Here is a 17956-nt window from a genome sequence, read left to right as displayed (position 1 = left end):
GCACATGCGTTTCTTTGTAATGACAAGCAGTTGTTTGCTACGTGTGAAATCACTGTTAGAACTGAGATCAGTGTTGCTTTTCTCAGTACAAGCTTTAATTTGAAAGATAATCGCGTTCTTTCGGAAGTTTATTATATTCACGAAAGCTTTAGTAAGAAACGCACATGCGTTTCTTTGTCAAGTCAAGCAGTTGTTTGCTAAGTGTAAAAGCACTGTTAGAACTGAGATCAGTGTTGCTTTTCTCAGTACAAGCTTTACTTTGAAAGATAATCTCGTTCTTTTGAAAGTTAATTAATTTCACGAAAGCTTTAGTAAGAAACGCACATGCGTTTCTTTCTAGAGACTAGCAGTTGTTTGCTACGTGTGAAAGCACTGTTAGAACTGAGATCAGTGTTGCTCTTCTCAGTACAAGTTTTACTTTGAAAGATAATCGCGTTCTTTTGAAAGTTTATTAATTTCACGAAAGCTTTAGTAAGAAACGCACATGCGTTTCTTTGTCAAGACAAGCAGTTGTTTAGTGTGCGGGAAATCACTGTTAGAACAGAGTCAGTGTTGCTTTTCTCAGTCCAAGCTTTACTTTGAAAGATAATCACATTCTTTTGAAAGTTTATTAATTTCACGAAAGCTTTAGTAAGAAACGCACATGCGTTTCTTTCTAGAGACAAGTAGTTTTTTGCTACGTGTGAAAGCACTGTTAGAACTGAGATCAGTGTTGCTTTTCTCAGTACAAGCTTTACTTTGAAAGATAATCACATTCTTTTGAAAGTTTATTAATTTCACGAAAGCTTTAGTAAGAAACGCACATGCGTTTCTTTGTAATGACAAGCAGTTGTTTGCTACGTGTGAAATCACTGTTAGAACTGAGATCAGTGTTGCTTTTCTCAGTACAAGCTTTACTTTGAAAGATAATCGCGTTCTTTCGGAAGTTTATTATATTCACGAAAGCTTTAGTAAGAAACGCGCATGCGTTTCTTTGTCAAGTCAAGCAGTTGTTTGCTAAGAGTAAAAGCACTGTTAGAACTTAGATCAGTGTTGATTTTTCAGTACAAGCGTTACTTTGATAGATTATCGCGTTCTTTCAAAAGTTTACTAATTTCACGAAAGCTTTAGTAAGAAACGCACATGCGTTTCTTTGTCAAGACAAGCAGTTGTTTGCTACGTGTGAAAGCAATGTTAGAACTGAGATCAGTGTTGCTTTTCTCAGTACAAGCTTTACTTTGAAAGATAATCGAGTTCTTTCGGAAGTTTATTAATTTCAGGAAAGCTTTAGTAAGAAACGCACATGCGTTTCTTTGTTAAGACAAGCAGTTGTTTATTGTGCGGGAAAGCACTGTTAGAACGGAGTCAGTGTTGCTTTTCTCAGTACAAGCTTTACTTTGAAAGATAATCGCGTTCTTTGAAAGTTTATTAATTTCACGAAAGCTTTAGTAAGAAACGAACATGCGTTTCTTTGTCAAGACAAGCAGTTGTTTGCTACGTGTGAAAGCACTGTTAGAACTGAGATCAGTGTTGCTTTTCTCAGTACAAGCTTTACTTTGAAAGAAAATCGCGTTCTTTAGAAAGTTTATTAATTTCACGAAAGTTTTAGTAAGAAACGCTCATGCGTTTTTTTGTAAAGACAAGCAGTTGTTTGCTACGTGTGAAAGCACTGTTAGAACTGAGATCAGTGTTGCTTTTCTCAGTACAAGCTTTACTTGGAAAGATGATCGCATTCTTTTGAAAGTTTATTAATTTCACGAAAGCTTTAGTAAGAAACGCACATGCGTTTCTTTGTAAGGTAAAGCAGTTGTTTGATACGTGTGAAAGCACTGTTAGAACAGATATCATTGTTGCTTTTCTCAGTCCAAGCTATACTTTGAAAGATAATCACGTTCATTGGAAAGTTTATTAATTTCACGAAAGCTTGAGTTAGAAACGCACATGCGTTTCTTTGTCAAGACAAGCAGTTGTTTGCTACGTGTGAAAGCACTGATAGAACTGAGATCAGTGTTGCTCTTCGCAGTACAAGCTTTTCTTTGAAAGATAATCGCGTTCTTTTGAAAGTTTATTAATTTCACGAAAGCTTTAGTAAGAAACGCAGCTGCGTTTCTTTGTCAAGACAAGCAGTTGTTTAGTGTGCGGGAAAGCACTGTTAGAACTGAATCAGTGTTGCTTTTCTCAGTACAAGCTTTACTTTGAAAGATAATCGCGTTCTTTTAAAGTTTATTAATTTCACGAAAGCTTTAGTAAGAAACGCACATGCCTCTCTTTGTCAAGAGAAGCAGTTGTTTGCTACGTGTGAAAGCACTGTTAGAACTGAGATCAGTGTTGCTTTTCTCCGTCCAAGCTTTACTTTGAAAGATAATCGCATTCTTTTGAAAGTTTATTAATTTCACAAAAGCTTTAGTAAGAAACGCACATGCGTTTCTTTCTAGAGACAAGCAGTTTTTTGCTACGTGTGAAAGCACTGTTAGAACTGAGATCAGTGTTGCTTTTCTCAGTACAAGCTTTACTTTGAAAGATAATCGCGTTCTTTAGAAAGTTTATTAATTTCACGAAAGCTTTAGTAAGAAACGCACATGCGTTTCTTTGTCAAGACAAGCAGTTGTTTGCTACGTGTGAAAGCACTGTTAGAACTGAGATCAGTGTTGCTTTTCTCAGTACAAGCTTTACTTTGAAAGAAAATCGCGTTCTTTAGAAAGTTTATTAATTTCACGAAAGCTTTAGTAAGAAACGCACATGCGTTTCTTTGTAAGGTAAAGCAGTTGTTTGATACGTGTGAAAGCACTGTTAGAACAGATATCATTGTTGCTTTTCTCAGTCCAAGCTTTACTTTGAAAGATAATCACGTTCATTGGAAAGTTTATTAATTTCACGAAAGCTTGAGTTAGAAACGCACATGCGTTTCTTTGTCAAGACAAGCAGTTGTTTGCTACGTGTGAAAGCACTGATAGAACTGAGATCAGTGTTGCTCTTCGCAGTACAAGCTTTTCTTTGAAAGATAATCGCGTTCTTTTGAAAGTTTATTAATTTCACGAAAGCTTTAGTAAGAAACGCACCTGCGTTTCTTTGTCAAGACAAGCAGTTGTTTAGTGTGCGGGAAAGCACTGTTAGAACTGAATCAGTGTTGCTTTTCTCAGTACAAGCTTTACTTTGAAAGATAATCGCGTTCTTTTAAAGTTTATTAATTTCACGAAAGCTTTAGTAAGAAACGCACATGCCTCTCTTTGTCAAGAGAAGCAGTTGTTTGCTACGTGTGAAAGCACTGTTAGAACTGAGATCAGTGTTGCTTTTCTCCGTCCAAGCTTTACTTTGAAAGATAATCGCATTCTTGTGAAAGTTTATTAATTTCACGAAAGCTTTAGTAAGAAACGCACATGCGTTTCTTTCTAGAGACAAGCAGTTTTTTGCTACGTGTGAAAGCACTGTTAGAACTGAGATCAGTGTTGCTTTTCTCAGTACAAGCTTTACTTTGAAAGATAATCGCGTTCTTTCAGAAGTTTAATAATTTCACGAAAGCTTTAGTAAGAAACGCGTATGCGTTTCTTTGTCAAGATAAGCACTTGTTTGCTACGTGTGAAAGCACTGTTAGAACTGAGATCAGTGTTGATTTCTCAGTACAAGCGTTAATTTGATAGATAATCGCGTTCTTTCAAAAGTTTATTAATTTCACGAAAGCTTTAGTAAGAAACGCATATGCGTTTGTTTGTCAAGACAAGCAGTTGGTTGCTAAGTGTGAAAACATTGTTAGAACTGAGATCAGTGTTGCTTCTCTCAGTACAAGCTTTACTTTGAAAGATAATCGCGTTCTTTCGGAAGTTTATTAATTTCACGAAAGCTTTATTAAGAACCGCACATGCGTTTCTTTGTAATGACAAGCAGTTGTTTGCTACGTGTGAAATCACTGTTAGAACTGAGATCAGTGTTGCTTTTCTCAGTACAAGCTTTAATTTGAAAGATAATCGCGTTCTTTCGGGTTTATTATATTCACGAAAGCTTTAGTAAGAAACGCACATGCGTTTCTTTGTCAAGTCAAGCAGTTGTTTGCTAAGTGTAAAAGCACTGTTAGAACTGAGATCAGTGTTGCTTTTCTCAGTACAAGCTTTACTTTGAAAGATAATCTCGTTCTTTTGAAAGTTAATTAATTTCACGAAAGCTTTAGTAAGAAACGCACATGCGTTTCTTTCTAGAGACTAGCAGTTGTTTGCTACGTGTGAAAGCACTGTTAGAACTGAGATCAGTGTTGCTCTTCTCAGTACAAGTTTTACTTTGAAAGATAATCGCGTTCTTTTGAAAGTTTATTAATTTCACGAAAGCTTTAGTAAGAAACGCACATGCGTTTCTTTGTCAAGACAAGCAGTTGTTTAGTGTGCGGGAAAGCACTGTTAGAACAGAGTCAGTGTTGCTTTTCTCAGTCCAAGCTTTACTTTGAAAGATAATCACATTCTTTTGAAAGTTTATTAATTTCACGAAAGCTTTAGTAAGAAACGCACATGCGTTTCTTTCTAGAGACAAGTAGTTTTTTGCTACGTGTGAAAGCACTGTTAGAACTGAGATCAGTGTTGCTTTTCTCAGTACAAACTTTACTTGCAAAGATAATCGCGTTCTTTCAGAAGTTTAATAATTTCTCGAAAGCTTTAGTAAGAAACGCGTATGCGTTTCTTTGTCAAGATAAGCACTTGTTTGCTACGTGTGAAAGCACTGTTAGAACTGAGATCAGTGTTGATTTCTCAGTACAAGCGTTAATTTGATAGATAATTGCGTTCTTTCAAAACTTTATTAATTTCACGAAAGCTTTAGTAAGAAACGCATATGCGTTTGTTTGTCAAGACAAGCAGTTGGTTGCTAAGTGTGAAAACACTGTTAGAACTGAGATCAGTGTTGCTTCTCTCAGTACAAGCTTTACTTTGAAAGATAATCGCGTTCTTTCGGAAGTTTATTAATTTCACGAAAGCTTTATTAAGAACCGCACATGCGTTTCTTTGTAATGACAAGCAGTTGTTTGCTACGTGTGAAATCACTGTTAGAACTGAGATCAGTGTTGCTTTTCTCAGTAGAAGCTTTACTTTGAAAGATAATCGCGTTCTTTCGGAAGTTTATTATATTCACGAAAGCTTTAGTAAGAAACGCGCATGCGTTTCTTTGTCAAGTCAAGCAGTTGTTTGCTAAGTGTAAAAGCACTGTTAGAACTGAGATCAGTGTTGATTTTTCAGTACAAGCGTTACTTTGATAGATTATCGCGTTCTTTCAAAAGTTTACTAATTTCACGAAAGCTTTAGTAAGAAACGCACATGCGTTTCTTTGTCAAGACAAGCAGTTGTTTGCTACGTGTGAAAGCAATGTTAGAACTGAGATCAGTGTTGCTTTTCTCAGTACAAGCTTTACTTTGAAAGATAATCGAGTTCTTTCGGAAGTTTATTAATTTCAGGAAAGCTTTAGTAAGAAACGCACATGCGTTTCTTTGTCAAGACAGGCAGTTGTTTGCTACGTGTGAAAGCTCTGTTAGAACTGAGATCAGTGTTGCTTTTCTCAGTACAAGCTTTACTTTGAAAGATAATCTCGTTCTTTTGAAAGTTAATTAATTTCACGAAAGCTTTAGTAAGAAACGCACATGCGTTTCTTTCTAGAGACTAGCAGTTGTTTGCTACGTGTGAAAGCACTGGTAGAACTGAGATCAGTGTTGCTCTTCTCAGTACAAATTTTACTTTGAAAGATAATCGCGTTCTTTTGAAAGTTTATTAATTTCACGAAAGCTTTAGTAAGAAACGCACATGCCTTTCTTTGTCAAGAGAAGCAGTTGTTTAGTGTGCGGGAAAGTACTGTTAGAACAGAGTCAGTGTTGCTTTTCTCAGTACAAGCTTTACTTTGAAAGATAATCGCGTTCTTTGAATGGTTATTAATTTCACGAAAGCTTTAGTAAGAAACGAACATGCGTTTCTTTGTCAGGACAAGCAGTTGTTTGCGACGTGTGTAAGCTCTGGTAGAAGTGAGATCAGTGTTGCTTTTCTCAGTACAAGCTTTACTTTGAAAGATAATCGCATTCTTTTAAAATTTATTAATTTCACGAAAGCTTTAGTAAGAAATGCACATGCGTTTTTTTGTCAAGACAAGCAGTTGTTTGCTACGTGTGTAAGCACTGTTAGAACTGAGATCAGTGTTGCTTTTCTCAGTACAAGCTTTACATTGAAAGAAAATCGCGTTCTTTTGAATGTTTATTAAATTCACGAAAGCTTTAGTAAGAAACGCACATGCGTTTCTTTGTAAAGACAAGCAGTTGTTTGCTAAGTGTGAAAGCACTGTTAGAACTGAGATCAGTGTTGCTTTTCTCAGTACAAGCTTTACTTGCAAAGATAATCGCGTTCTTTTGAAAGTTTATTAATTTCACGAAAGCTTTAGTAAGAAACGCACATGCGTTTCTTTGTAAGGTAAAGCAGTTGTTTGATACGTGTGAAAGCACTGTTAGAACAGATATCATTGTTGCTTTTCTCAGTCCAAGCTTTACTTTGAAAGATAATCACGTTCATTGGAAAGTTTATTAATTTCACGAAAGCTTGAGTTAGAAACGCACATGCGTTTCTTTGTCAAGACAAGCAGTTGTTTGCCTCGTGTGAAAGCACTGTTAGAACTTAGATCAGTGTTGCTTTTCTCAGTACAAGCTTTACTTTGAAAGATAATCGCGTTCTTCTTAAAGTTTATTAATTTCACGAAAGCTTTAGTAAGAAACGCACATGCGTTTCTTTGTCAAGACAGGCAGTTGTTTGATATGTGTGAAAGCACTGTTAGAACTGAGATCAGTGTTGCTTTTCTCAGTACAAGCTTTACTTTGAAAGATAATCGCGTTCTTTTGAAAGTTTATTAATTTGACGAAAGCTTTAGTAAGAAACGCACATGCGTTTCTTTCTAGAGGAAAGCAGTTGTTTGCTACGTGTTAAAGCGCTGTTAGAACTGAGATCAGTGTTGCTTTTCTCAGTACAAGCTTTATTTTGAAAGATAATCGCGTTCTTTTGAAAGTTTATTAATTTCACGAAAGCTTTAGTAAGAAACGCACATGCGTTTCTTTGTCAAGACAGACAGTTGTTTGCTACGTGTGAAAGCATTGTTAGAACTGAGATCAGTGTTGCTTTTCTCCGTACAAGCTTTACTTTGAAAGATAATCGCGTTCTTTTGAAAGTTTATTAATTTCACGAAAGCTTTAGTAGGAAACGCACATGCGTTTCTTTGTAAAGACAAGCAGTTGTTTGCTACGTGTGAAAGCACTGTTAGAACTGAGATCAGTGTTGCTTTTCTCAGTACAAGCTTTACTTTGAAAAAAAATCGCGTTCTTTTGAAAGTTTATTGATTTCACGAAAGCTTTAGTAAGAAACGCACATGCGTTTCTTTGTAAAGACAAGCAGTTGTTTGCTACGTGTGAAAGCACTGTCAGAACTGAGATCAGTGTTGCTTTTCTCAGAACAAGCTCTACTTTGAAAGAAAATCGCGTTCTTTTGAAAGTTTATTAATTTCACGAAAGCTTTAGTAAGAAACGCACATGCGTTTCTTTGTCAAGACAGGCAGTTGTTTGCTAATTGTGAAAGCACTGTTAGAACTGAGATCAGTGTTGCTTTTCTCCGTACAAGCTTACCTTTGAAAGATAATCGCGTTCTTTTGAAAGTTTATTAATTTCACGTAAGCTTTAGTAGGAAACGCACATGCGTTTCTTTGTAAAGACAAGCAGTTGTTTGCTACGTGTGAAAGCACTGTTAGAACTTAGATCAGTGTTGCTTTTCTCAGTAAAAGCTTTACTTTGAAAGATAATCTTGTTCTTTTGAAAGTTAATTAATTTCACGAAAGCTTTAGTAAGAAACGCACATGCGTTTCTTTCTAGAGGAAAGCAGTTGTTTGCTACATGTGAAAGCACTGTTAGAACTCAGATCAGTGTTGCTTTTCTCAGTACAAGCTTTACTTTGAAAGAAAATCGCGTTCTTTTCAAAGTTTATTAATTTCACGAAAGCTTTAGTAAGAAACGCTCATGTGTTTTTTTGTAAAGACAAGCAGTTGTTTGCTACGTGTGAAAGCACTGTTAGAACTGAGATCAGTGTTGCTTTTCTCAGTACAAGCTTTACTTTGAAAGATAGTCGCATTCCTTTGAAAGTTTATTAATTTCACGAAAGCTTTAGTAAGAAACGCACATGCGTTTCTCTGTCAAGACAGGCAGTTGTTTGCTACGTGTGAAAGCACTGTTAGAACTGAGATCTGTGTTGCTTTTCTCAGTACAAGCTTTACTTTGAAAGAAAATCGCGTTTTTTTGAAAGTTTATTAATTTCACGAAAGCTTTAGTAAGAAACGCACATGCGTTTCTTTGTCAAGACAGGCAGTTGTTTGCTACGTGTGAAAGCACTGTTAGAACTGAGATCAGTGTTGCTTTTCTCCGTACAAGCTTTACTTTGAAAGATAATCGCGTTCTCTTGAAAGTTTATTAATTTCTCGAAAGCTTTAGTAAGAAACGCACATGCGTTTCTTTCTAGAGACAAGCAGTTGTTTGCTACATGTGAAAGCACTGTTAGAACTGAGATCAGTGTTGCTTTTCTCAGTACAAGCTTTACTTTGAAAGATAATCGCGTTCTTTGAAAGTTTATTAATTTCTCGAAAGCTTTAGTAAGAAACGCACATGCGTTTCTTTGTAAAGTAAAGCAGTTGTTTGCTAGGTGTGAAAGCACTGTTAGAACTGAGATCAGTGTTGCTTTTCTCAGTACAGGCTTTACTTTGAAAGATAATCTCGTTCTTTTGAAAGTTTATTAATTTCACGAAAGCTTTAGTAAGAAACGCACATGCGTTTCTTTTAGAGGAAAGCAGTTGTTTGCTAGGTGTGAAAGCACTGTTAGAACTGAGATCAGTGTTGCTTTTCTGAGTACAAGCTTTACTTTGAAAGAAAATCGCGTTCTTTTGAAAGTTTATTAATTTCACGAAAGCTTTAGTATGAAGCGCTCATCAGTTTTTTTGTAAAGACAAGCAGTTGTTTGCTACGTGTGAAAGCACTGTTAGAACTGAGATCAGTGTTGCTTTTCTCAGTACAAGCTTTACTTTGAAAGAAAATCGCGTTCTTTTGAAAGTTTATTGATTTCACGAAAGCTTTAGTAAGAAACGCACATGCGTTTCTTTCTCGAGACAGGCAGTTGTTTGCTACGTGTGAAAGCACTGTTAGAACTGAGATCAGTGTTGCTTTTCTCAGTACAAGCTTTACTTTGAAAGAAAATCGCGTTCTTTTGAAAGTTTATTAATTTCACGAAAGCTTTAGTAAGAAACGCACATGAGTTTCTTTGTCAAGACAGGCAGTTGTTTGCTACATGTGAAAGCACTGTTAGAACTGAGATCAGTGTTGCTTTTCTCAGTACAAGCTTTACTTTGAAAGAAAATCTCGTTCTTTTGAAAGGTTATTAATTTCACGAAAGCTTTAGTAAGAAACGCACATGCGTTTCTTTGTCAAGAGAGGCAGTTGTTTGCTACCTGGGAAAGCACTGTTAGAACTGAGATCAGTGTTGCTTTTCTCAGTACAAGCTTTACTTTGAAAGATAATCGCGTTCTTTTGAAAGTTTATTAATTTCACGAAAGCTTTAGTAAGAAACGCACATGTGTTTCTTTGTCAAGACAGGAAGGTGTTTGCTACGTGTGAAAGCACTGTTAGAACTGAGATCAGTGTTGCTTTTCTCAGTACAAGCTTTACTTTGAAAGATAATCGCGTTCTTTTGAAAGTTTATTAATTTGACGAAAGCTTTAGTAAGAAACGCACATGCGTTTCTTTCTAGAGGAAAGCAGTTGTTTGCTACGTGTGAAAGCACTGTTAGAACTGAGATCAGTGTTGCTTTTCTCAGTACAAGCTTTACTTTGAAAGATAATCGCGTTCTTTTGAAAGTTTATTAATTTCACGAAAGCTTTAGTAAGAAACGCACATACGTTTCTTTGTCAAGACAGACTGTTGTTTGCTACGTGTTAAAGCATTGTTAGAACTGAGATCAGTGTTGCTTTTCTCAGTACAAGCTTTACTTTGAAAGATAATCGCGTTCTTTTGAAAGTTTATTAATTTCACGAAAGCTTTAGTAAGAAACGCACATGCGTTTCTTTGTCAAGACAGGCAGTTGTTTGCTACGTGTGAAAGCACTGTTAGAACTGAGATCAGTGTTGCTTTTCTCAGTACAAGCTTTACTTTGAAAGACAATCGCGTTCTTTTGAAAGTTTATTAATTTCACGAAAGCTTTAGTAAGAAACGCACATGCGTTTCTTTGTCAAGACAGACAGTTGTTTGCTACGTGTGAAAGCATTGTTAGACCTGAGATCAGTGTTGCTTTTCTCCGTACAAGCTTTACTCTGAAAGATAATCGCGTTCTTTTGAAAGTTTATTAATTTCACGAAAGCTTTAGTAGGAAACGCACATGCGTTTCTTTGTAAAGACAGGCAGTTGTTTGCTACATGTGAAAGCACTGTTAGAACTGAGATCAGTGTTGCTTTTCTCAGTACAAGCTTTACTTTGAAAAAAAATCGCGTTCTTTTGAAAGTTTATTGATTTCACGAAAGTTTAGTAAGAAACGCACATGCGTTTCTTTGTAAAGACAAGCAGTTGTTTGCTACGTGTGAAAGCACTGTTAGAACTGAGATCAGTGTTGCTTTTCTCAGTACAAGCTCTACTTTGAAAGAAAATCGCGTTCTTTTGAAAGTTTATTAATTTCACGAAAGCTTTAGTAGGAAACGCACATGCGTTTCTTTGTCAAGACAGGCAGTTGTTTGCTACGTGTGTAAGCACTGTTAGAACTGAGATCAGTGTAGCTTTTCTCCGTACAAGCTTTACTTTGAAAGATAACCGCGGTCTTTTGAAAGTTTATTAATTTCACGAAAGCTTTAGTAGGAAACGCACATGCGTTTCTTTGTAAAGACAAGCAGTTGTTTGCTACGTGTGAAAGCACTGTTAGAACTGAGATCAGAGTTGCTTTTCTCAGTACAAGCTTTACTTTGAAAGAAAATCGCGTTCTTTTGAAAGTTTATTAATTTCACGAAAGCTTTAGTAAGAAACGCACATCCGTTTCTTTGTAAGGTGAAGTAGTTGTTTTTTACGTGTGAAAGCACTGTTAGAACTGAGATCAGAGTTGCTTTTCTCAGTACAAGCTTTACTTTGAAAGATAATCGCGTTCTTTTGAAAGTTTATTAATTTGACGAAAGCTTTAGTAAGAAACGCACATGCGTTTCTTTCTAGAGGAAAGCAGTTGTTTGCTACGTGTTAAAGCGCTGTTAGAATTGAGATCAGTGTTGCTTTTCTCAGTACAAGCTTTATTTTGAAAGATAATCGCGTTCTTTTGAAAGTTTATTAATTTCACGAAAGCTTTAGTAAGAAACGCACATGCATTTCTTTGTCAAGACAGACAGTTGTTTGCTACGTGTGAAAGCATTGTTAGAACTGAGATCAGTGTTGCTTTTCTCCGTACAAGCTTTACTTTGAAAGATAATCGCGTTCTTTTGAAAGTTTATTAATTTCACGAAAGCTTTAGTAGGAAACGCACATGCGTTTCTTTGTAAAGACAAGCAGTTGTTTGCTACGTGTGAAAGCACTGTTAGAACTGAGATCAGTGTTGCTTTTCTCAGTACAAGCTTTACTTTGAAAAAAAATCGCGTTCTTTTGAAAGTTTATTGATTTCACGAAAGCTTTAGTAAGAAACGCACATGCGTTTCTTTGTAAAGACAAGCAGTTGTTTGCTACGTGTGAAAGCACTGTCAGAACTGAGATCAGTGTTGCTTTTCTCAGAACAAGCTCTACTTTGAAAGAAAATCGCGTTCTTTTGAAAGTTTATTAATTTCACGAAAGCTTTAGTAAGAAACGCACATGCGTTTCTCTGTCAAGACAGGCAGTTGTTTGCTACGTGTGAAAGCACTGTTAGAACTGAGATCTGTGTTGCTTTTCTCAGTACAAGCTTTACTTTGAAAGAAAATCGCGTTTTTTTGAAAGTTTATTAATTTCACGAAAGCTTTAGTAAGAAACGCACATGCGTTTCTTTGTCAAGACAGGCAGTTGTTTGCTACGTGTGAAAGCACTGTTAGAACTGAGATCAGTGTTGCTTTTCTCCGTACAAGCTTTACTTTGAAAGATAATCGCGTTCTCTTGAAAGTTTATTAATTTCTCGAAAGCTTTAGTAAGAAACGCACATGCGTTTCTTTCTAGAGACAAGCAGTTGTTTGCTACATGTGAAAGCACTGTTAGAACTGAGATCAGTGTTGCTTTTCTCAGTACAAGCTTTACTTTGAAAGATAATCGCGTTCTTTTGAAAGTTTATTAATTTCTCGAAAGCTTTAGTAAGAAACGCACATGCGTTTCTTTGTAAAGTAAAGCAGTTGTTTGCTAGGTGTGAAAGCACTGTTAGAACTGAGATCAGTGTTGCTTTTCTCAGTACAGGCTTTACTTTGAAAGATAATCTCGTTCTTTTGAAAGTTTATTAATTTCACGAAAGCTTTAGTAAGAAACGCACATGCGTTTCTTTTAGAGGAAAGCAGTTGTTTGCTACGTGTGAAAGCACTGTTAGAACTGAGATCAGTGTTGCTTTTCTGAGTACAAGCTTTACTTTGAAAGAAAATCGCGTTCTTTTGAAAGTTTATTAATTTCACGAAAGCTTTAGTATGAAACGCTCATCAGTTTTTTTGTAAAGACAAGCAGTTGTTTGCTACGTGTGAAAGCACTGTTAGAACTGAGATCAGTGTTGCTTTTCTGAGTACAAGCTTTACTTTGAAAGAAAATCGCGTTCTTTTGAAAGTTTATTGATTTCACGAAAGCTTTAGTAAGAAACGCACATGCGTTTCTTTCTCGAGACAGGCAGTTGTTTGCTACGTGTGAAAGCACTGTTAGAACTGAGATCAGTGTTGCTTTTCACAGTACAAGCTTTACTTTGAAAGAAAATCGCGTTCTTTTGAAAGTTTATTAATTTCACGAAAGCTTTAGTAAGAAACGCACATGAGTTTCTTTGTCAAGACAGGCAGTTGTTTGCTACATGTGAAAGCACTGTTAGAACTGAGATCAGTGTTGCTTTTCTCAGTACAAGCTTTACTTTGAAAGAAAATCTCGTTCTTTTGAAAGGTTATTAATTTCACGAAAGCTTTAGTAAGAAACGCACATGCGTTTCTTTGTCAAGACAGGCAGTTGTTTGCTACCTGGGAAAGCACTGTTAGAACTGAGATCAGTGTTGCTTTTCTCAGTACAAGCTTTACTTTGAAAGATAATCGCGTTCTTTTGAAAGTTTATTAATTTCACGAAAGCTTTAGTAAGAAACGCACATGTGTTTCTTTGTCAAGACAGGAAGGTGTTTGCTACGTGTGAAAGCACTGTTAGAACTGAGATCAGTGTTGCTTTTCTCAGTACAAGCTTTACTTTGAAAGATAATCGCGTTCTTTTGAAAGTTTATTAATTTGACGAAAGCTTTAGTAAGAAACGCACATGCGTTTCTTTCTAGAGGAAAGCAGTTGTTTGCTACGTGTGAAAGCACTGTTAGAACTGAGATCAGTGTTGCTTTTCTCAGTACAAGCTTTACTTTGAAAGATAATCGCGTTCTTTTGAAAGTTTATTAATTTCACGAAAGCTTTAGTAAGAAACGCACATGCGTTTCTTTGTCAAGACAGACTGTTGTTTGCTACGTGTTAAAGCATTGTTAGAACTGAGATCAGTGTTGCTTTTCTCAGTACAAGCTTTACTTTGAAAGATAATCGCGTTCTTTTGAAAGTTTATTAATTTCACGAAAGCTTTAGTAAGAAACGCACATGCGTTTCTTTGTCAAGACAGGCAGTTGTTTGCTACGTGTGAAAGCACTGTTAGAACTGAGATCAGTGTTGCTTTTCTCAGTACAAGCTTTATTTTGAAAGACAATCGCGTTCTTTTGAAAGTTTATTAATTTCACGAAAGCTTTAGTAAGAAACGCACATGCGTTTCTTTGTCAAGACAGACAGTTGTTTGCTACGTGTGAAAGCATTGTTGGACCTGAGATCAGTGTTGCTTTTCTCCGTACAAGCTTTACTCTGAAAGATAATCGCGTTCTTTTGAAAGTTTATTAATTTCACGAAAGCTTTAGTAGGAAACGCACATGCGTTTCTTTGTAAAGACAGGCAGTTGTTTGCTACATGTGAAAGCACTGTTAGAACTGAGATCAGTGTTGCTTTTCTCAGTACAAGCTTTACTTTGAAAAAAAATCGCGTTCTTTTGAAAGTTTATTGATTTCACGAAAGTTTAGTAAGAAACGCACATGCGTTTCTTTGTAAAGACAAGCAGTTGTTTGCTACGTGTGAAAGCACTGTTAGAACTGAGATCAGTGTTGCTTTTCTCAGTACAAGCTCTACTTTGAAAGAAAATCGCGTTCTTTTGAAAGTTTATTAATTTCACGAAAGCTTTAGTAGGAAACGCACATGCGTTTCTTTGTCAAGACAGGCAGTTGTTTGCTACGTGTGTAAGCACTGTTAGAACTAAGATCAGTGTTGCTTTTCTCCGTACAAGCTTTACTTTGAAAGATAACCGCGGTCTTTTGAAAGTTTATTAATTTCACGAAAGCTTTAGTAGGAAACGCACATGCGTTTCTTTGTAAAGACAAGCAGTTGTTTGCTACGTGTGAAAGCACTGTTAGAACTGAGATCAGAGTTGCTTTTCTCAGTACAAGCTTTACTTTGAAAGAAAATCGCGTTCTTTTGAAAGTTTATTAATTTCACGAAAGCTTTAGTAAGAAACGCACATCCGTTTCTTTGTAAGGTGAAGTAGTTGTTTGCTACGTGTGAAAGCACTGTTAGAACTGAGATCAGAGTTGCTTTTCTCAGTACAAGCTTTACTTTGAAAGATAATCGCGTTCTTTTGAAAGTTTATTAATTTGACGAAAGCTTTAGTAAGAAACGCACATGCGTTTCTTTCTAGAGGAAAGCAGTTGTTTGCTACGTGTTAAAGCGCTGTTAGAACTGAGATCAGTGTTGCTTTTCTCAGTACAAGCTTTATTTTGAAAGATAATCGCGTTCTTTTGAAAGTTTATTAATTTCACGAAAGCTTTAGTAAGAAACGCACATGCATTTCTTTGTCAAGACAGACGGTTGTTTGCTACGTGTGAAAGCATTGTTAGAACTGAGATCAGTGTTGCTTTTCTCCGTACAAGCTTTACTTTGAAAGATAATCGCATTCTTTTGAAAGTTTATTAATTTCACGAAAGCTTTAGTAGGAAACGCACATGCGTTTCTTTGTAAAGACAAGCAGTTGTTTGCTACGTGTGAAAGCACTGTTAGAACTGAGATCAGTGTTGCTTTTCTCAGTACAAGCTTTACTTTGAAAAAAAATCGCGTTCTTTTGAAAGTTTATTGATTTCACGAAAGCTTTAGTAAGAAACGCACATGCGTTTCTTTGTAAAGACAAGCAGTTGTTTGCTACGTGTGAAAGCACTGTCAGAACTGAGATCAGTGTTGCTTTTCTCAGAACAAGCTCTACTTTGAAAGAAAATCGCGTTCTTTTGAAAGTTTATTAATTTCACGAAAGCTTTAGTAAGAAACGCACATGCCTTTCTTTGTCAAGACAGGCAGTTGTTTGCTAATTGTGAAAGCACTGTTAGAACTGAGATCAGTGTTGCTTTTCTCCGTACAAGCTTACCTTTGAAAGATAATCGCGTTCTTTTGAAAGTTTATTAATTTCACGAAAGCTTTAGTAGGAAACGCACATGCGTTTCTTTGTAAAGACAAGCAGTTGTTTGCTACGTGTGAAAGCACTGTTAGAACTTAGATCAGTGTTGCTTTTCTCAGTAAAAGCTTTACTTTGAAAGATAATCTTGTTCTTTTGAAAGTTAATTAATTTCACGAAAGCTTTAGTAAGAAACGCACATGCGTTTCTTTCTAGAGGAAAGCAGTTGTTTGCTACGTGTGAAAGCACTGTTAGAACTGAGATCAGTGTTGCTTTTCTCAGTACAAGCTTTACTTTGAACGAAAATCGCGTTCTTTTCAAAGTTTATTAATTTCAAGAAAGCTTTAGTAAGAAACGCTCATGTGTTTTTTTGTAAAGACAAGCAGTTGTTTGCTACGTGTGAAAGCACTGTTAGAACTGAGATCAGTGTTGCTTTTCTCAGTACAAGCTTTACTTTGAAAGATAATCGCATTCCTTTGAAAGTTTATTAATTTCACGAAAGCTTTAGTAAGAAACGCACATGCGTTTCTCTGTCAAGACAGGCAGTTGTTTGCTACGTGTGAAAGCACTGTTAGAACTGACATCTGTGTTGCTTTTCTCAGTACAAGCTTTACTTTGAAAGAAAATCGCGTTTTTTTGAAAGTTTATTAATTTCACGAAAGCTTTAGTAAGAAACGCACATGCGTTTCTTTGTCAAGACAGGCAGTTGTTTGCTACGTGTGAAAGCACTGTTAGAACTGAGATCAGTGTTGCTTTTCTCCGTCCAAGCTTTACTTTGAAAGATAATCGCGTTCTCTTGAAAGTTTATTAATTTCTCGAAAGCTTTAGTAAGAAACGCACATGCGTTTCTTTCTAGAGACAAGCAGTTGTTTGCTACATGTGAAAGCACTGTTAGAACTGAGATCAGTGTTGCTTTTCTCAGTACAAGCTTTACTTTGAAAGAAAATCTCGTTCTTTTGAAAGGTTATTAATTTCACGAAAGCTTTAGTAAGAAACGCACATGCGTTTCTTTGTCAAGACAGGCAGTTGTTTGCTACCTGGGAAAGCACTGTTAGAACTGAGATCAGTGTTGCTTTTCTCAGTACAAGCTTTACTTTGAAAGATAATCGCGTTCTTTTGAAAGTTTATTAATTTCACGAAAGCTTTAGTAAGAAACGCACATGTGTTTCTTTGTCAAGACAGGAAGGTGTTTGCTACGTGTGAAAGCACTGTTAGAACTGAGATCAGTGTTGCTTTTCTCAGTACAAGCTTTACTTTGAAAGATAATCGCGTTCTTTTGAAAGTTTATTAATTTGACGAAAGCTTTAGTAAGAAACGCACATGCGTTTCTTTCTAGAGGAAAGCAGTTGTTTGCTACGTGTGAAAGCACTGTTAGAACTGAGATCAGTGTTGCTTTTCTCAGTACAAGCTTTACTTTGAAAGATAATCGCGTTCTTTTGAAAGTTTATTAATTTGACGAAAGCTTTAGTAAGAAACGCACATGCGTTTCTTTCTAGAGGAAAGCAGTTGTTTGCTACGTGTTAAAGCGCTGTTAGAACTGAGATCAGTGTTGCTTTTCTCAGTACAAGCTTTATTTTGAAAGATAATCGCGTTCTTTTGAAAGTTTATTAATTTCACGAAAGCTTTAGTAAGAAACGCACATGCATTTCTTTGTCAAGACAGACGGTTGTTTGCTACGTGTGAAAGCATTGTTAGAACTGAGATCAGTGTTGCTTTTCTCCGTACAAGCTTTACTTTGAAAGATAATCGCGTTCTTTTGAAAGTTTATTAATTTCACGAAAGCTTTAGTAGGAAACGCACATGCGTTTCTTTGTAAAGACAAGCAGTTGTTTGCTACGTGTGAAAGCACTGTTAGAACTGAGATCAGTGTTGCTTTTCTCAGTACAAGCTTTACTTTGAAAAAAAATCGCGTTCTTTTGAAAGTTTATTGATTTCACGAAAGCTTTAGTAAGAAACGCACATGCGTTTCTTTGTAAAGACAAGCAGTTGTTTGCTACGTGTGAAAGCACTGTCAGAACTGAGATCAGTGTTGCTTTTCTCAGAACAAGCTCTACTTTGAAAGAAAATCGCGTTCTTTTGAAAGTTTATTAATTTCACGAAAGCTTTAGTAAGAAACGCACATGCCTTTCTTTGTCAAGACAGGCAGTTGTTTGCTAATTGTGAAAGCACTGTTAGAACTGAGATCAGTGTTGCTTTTCTCCGTACAAGCTTACCTTTGAAAGATAATCGCGTTCTTTTGAAAGTTTATTAATTTCACGAAAGCTTTAGTAGGAAACGCACATGCGTTTCTTTGTAAAGACAAGCAGTTGTTTGCTACGTGTGAAAGCACTGTTA

The sequence above is a fragment of the Chionomys nivalis genome, chromosome 4 (assembly GCF_950005125.1).
Source record: "Chionomys nivalis chromosome 4, mChiNiv1.1, whole genome shotgun sequence".
NCBI lineage: Eukaryota > Metazoa > Chordata > Mammalia > Rodentia > Cricetidae > Chionomys > Chionomys nivalis.
Note: the sequence above shows the minus strand (reverse complement) of the source record.